General features: G+C 45.5%; 1 non-coding gene across 1 annotated transcript; it reads right to left on the bottom strand.

Moving 5' to 3' along the window:
- Positions 1–2,444: 2,444 nt before the first annotated feature.
- trnap-cgg lies at positions 2,445–2,534 on the bottom strand. The gene is given in 2 exon segments: positions 2,445–2,480; positions 2,499–2,534. It is a non-coding gene; the product is annotated as a tRNA-Pro (tRNA).
- Between the last annotated feature and the right edge of the window lie 1,666 nt (positions 2,535–4,200).

The raw sequence follows: 4,200 nt of genomic DNA, 5'->3' as shown, positions 1-4,200 counted from the left end.
TATAATAAACTGCTTCTTTATTCATTCAAAGGTCTGCGTGTGAAAGTCAAATGATAAGAGTCTTTGATTCAGATGGTGTTTCTTCAACGCACTTCCTTCACAGCAAACTTACTGATCAAAGTCTCTAGTTTACAGCTGGTATTGGTCTTCTTTGTCGAGTCATTCATTCAGGATCCTGGCAGTTTAGAAAACATAGTATCCACAAGCAGCAGGCTTGTCGGGCGACGTTATTTCTCATTAAACTGGGCCTTCAGCTTGAGGTTCGTAGTCCAGCCTCTATCTTTCAGGAAAGAGAGTTGGTCGGTTCTGGGCTCTGCCTGTGCATCGATTCATCCAGACTGTCTGCAAGTTCAGAAACAGAGCCTTTCTAAAGGAGAGGATTGCAGGTCCTTTCCTGGCCTGCCAAGATCAAAGCTGAAACCAAACTCAATCCTTGGAGCTCTGAAAAACATTCCAGTTGCATCAGATCCAATCAGCCCCTGTTACCAGGCAGAGCCCAGCCTTTTGGGCCAATTAATTGGCCACCAACCAAATAATTCAAACCAAGTCCCAGCCAAACTCTGTCATTGGTGTTGGTCTGTCTATAACTACAGTATGAACCAACTCAGACGAGCACTCATTGCAGAATTGAGCAGTTTTACTGAGCAAAATGATGTTGTGTGAATTTGCTTCATCACCTGTCCAAATTTCTGACACAAAATTAGCTGAAATCCTCTGCTTGAATTAAAGGCACAGCCACTTGCCTCCAAGAAATGTCCATTAAACATCCATTAATCAAAAATGTAATGGCAAAACTAAAAGAAAGGGGAAATAATGAAATATACAGGGAAAAAACAGGAAGGAAGTTTTCTTGCTGCAGTTTCGCTTTTTGGATATGCCCAATGTTTTGGAGCAATGCTTTAATCATGCACCCTATTAAACACATGTAAGTGAATAAGGGATGTTTCTTCAGAACCCATCACACTTTTCCCACACCCTTGACCTCCCCAAAAAAAAACACGGTGCAATATGCACTTGTTGCAATTCAAAGGCTCCTGAGCTGCAGCTGTGCAAAACTCACCTTTTGGAAATTTGTATAATTGTACAGGATTTGTTTTGCTGATTTAACATGTTATCAAAATCACTGAAATTAAGGGGCTGACTGGCAGGAAGTCATGTGGCATCAGGGCACAGCCCAGGAGTGCAGAAGATGGAAATTATTCAAACCTCAAAGAATTAACTTTATTTTAGACAGTGATCAAGCATAAGAACATAAGAACATAAGAACTAGGAGCAGGAGTAGGCCATCTGGCCCCTCGAGCCTGCTCCGCCATTCAATGAGATCATGGCTGATCTTTTGTGGACTCAGCTCCACTTTCCGGCCCAAACACCATAACCCTTAATCCCTTTATTCTTCATAAAACTATCTATCTTTACCTTAAAAACATGTAATGAAGGAGCCTCAACTGCTTCACTGGGCAAGGAATTCCATAGATTCACAACCCTTTGGGTGAAGAAGTTCCTCCTAAACTCAGTCCTAAATCTACTTCCCCTTATTTTGAGGCTATGCCCCCTAGTTCTGCTGTCACCCGCCAGTGGAAACAACCTGCCCGCATCTATCCTATCTATTCCCTTCATAATTTAAAATGTTTCTATAAGATCCCCCCTCATCCTTCTAAATTCCAACGAGTACAGTCCCAGTCTACTCAACCTCTCCTCATAATCCAACCCCTTCAGCTCTGGGATTAACCTAGTGAATCTCCTCTGCACACCCTCCAGCGCCAGTACGTCCTTTCTCAAGTAAGGAGACCAAAACTGAACACAATACTCCAGGTGTGGCCGCACTAACACCTTATACAATTGCAACATAACCTCCCTAGTCTTAAACTCCATCCCTCTAGCAATGAAGGACAAAATTCCATTTGCCTTCTTAATCACCTGTTGCACTTGTAAACCAACCTTCTGTGACTCATGCACTAGCACACCCAAGTCTCTCTGAACAGCGGCATGCTTTAATATTTTATCGTTTAAATAATACTCCCGTTTGCTGTTATTCCTACCAAAATGGATAACCTCACATTTGTCAACATTGTATTCCATCTGCCAGACCCGAGCCCATTCACTTAACCTATCCAAATCCCTCTGCAGACTTCCAGTATCCTCTGCACTTTTCGCTTTACCACTCATCTTAGTGTCATCTGCAAACTTGGACACATTGCCCTTGGTCCCCAACTCCAAATCATCAATGTAAATTGTGAACAATTGTGGGCCCAACACGGATCCTTGAGGGACACCACTAGCTACTGACTGCCAACCAGAGAAACACCCATTTATCCCAACTCTTTGCTTTCTATTAATTAACCAATCCTCTATCCATGCTACTACTTTACCCTTAATGCCATGCATCTTTATCTTATGCAGCAACCTTTTGTGTGGCACCTTGTCAAAGGCTTTCTGGAATCAAAGGGCTCGTCCGGGATTTGAACCCGGGACCTCTCACACTTTCCTGCGGCACAAACCCCGAAGCGAGAATCTTACCCCTAGACCAACGAGCCGGTAACAAGCGCAACATAATAGGAGCTACATGCGCAACATGAATGGTAATAGTCTGGTACTGTTAAGACATTTTAAACATTTTGTGTGTCCTGTGTTCTCTTTTTACCCCATCCTGCTGTCTGCTTGGATCTGCAGTCTTTTGGTTAGCTGCTACAACATTACTGCACCATTTGGGATTCGTGTTAAGCTGCAGATTTTAGGCAGAGCTGGAACACCCCTTCTCTTATGGACTGACCCAAAATGTCCCTTTAGAGTCTGTGGCAGACCCCGTGTTGACGATGTGATTGACTTGGCCGTCAGCCAATCAGTGAGTGTAGGATTTGCTGCCAGCTCCTATTGACTCACCTGCTGAAGGAGCTGCAAGCTAGTGATTCCAAACAAACCTGTTGGACTTTGACCTGGTGTTGTAAGACTTCTTACTGTGCCCACCCCATTCCAACGCTGGCATCTCCACATCATAGCTCCTATTATGCCTGTAATCAGCAGGGCCAGTCAGAGACTTTCAGAAAGATCACAGATATCCTTCACAGTTCCATCTTTTGTTTCAATTGTGTGAAGGAAGCCAGCCAGTAAGGAGCTTGAAGACTCTCTCTCTACTTCTCTCTCTCTGCCAGATGATTTCAAGAAACATTTGAGCTAAATCTATGGAGACTTTCTTATACAAAAGACAGAGAGAAAACAGACCTGAACAAGTGATCTCTGGAATGAGAAAGTGCCAGCCGTTTTCCACAGGTCGGTAGCATTCTAACACCGTGCTTCAGAGGGCTGAGAAGAGCTCGAATCGAAGCTTAAACTGAGAATATTCCTTAAAGTGCATTCAGTGTTCCTGTGCTGAGTTCATAGAATCATAGAATTTACAGTGCAGAAGAAGGTCATTCAGCCCATCGAGTCTGCACCGCCTCTTGGAAGGAGCACCCTTCTTAAGCCCATGCCTCCACCCTACCCCCATACCCAGTAACCCCACCCGACCTTTTTGGACACTAGGGACAATTTATCATGGCCAATCCACCTAACCCGCACATCTTTGGACTGTGGGAGGAAACCGGAGCACCCGGAGGAAACCCACGCAGACAGGGGGAGGACGTGCAGACTCCGCACAGACAGTGACCCAGCCGGGAATCGAACCTGGGACTCTGGAGCTGTGAAGCAACTGTGCTAACCACTGTGCTGCCGTGCTGCCCAAACAAAGGAAATAAAAACCGTGTTTATTCAGAAAGGCAACTGTAATTATTTTACAGGGAGACAAAAGCTCCATCTGATGGTAGAAGAGCAGAAGTGCACTTATCTGAACAACCTGTGCATCCAACATCTGGTGGTCAGTGATGCTGGGGCCTGAACACCCTGTACATGGCTCCATCTGGTGGCAGAAAGAAGGAACTGCGCCAACCGGAACTTCTTGCGTGCATCTGCTCCCTGAGGCCGCAACCAAATATAGAACAGTACAGCACAGAACAGGCCCTTCGGCCCTCGATGTTGTGCCGAGCAATGATCACCCTACTCAAACCCACGTATCCACCCTATACCCGTAACCCAACAACCCCACCTTAACCTTACTTTTTAGGACACCACGGGCAATTTAGCACGGCCAATCCACCTAACCCACACATCTTTGGACTGTGGGAGGAAACCGGAGCACCCGGAGGAAACCCACGCACACACGGGGAG

Source organism: Scyliorhinus canicula, chromosome 12, assembly GCF_902713615.1.
Source record: "Scyliorhinus canicula chromosome 12, sScyCan1.1, whole genome shotgun sequence".
Taxonomy (NCBI): domain Eukaryota; kingdom Metazoa; phylum Chordata; class Chondrichthyes; order Carcharhiniformes; family Scyliorhinidae; genus Scyliorhinus; species Scyliorhinus canicula.
This window is presented reverse-complemented; position numbering and strand designations above follow the sequence as displayed.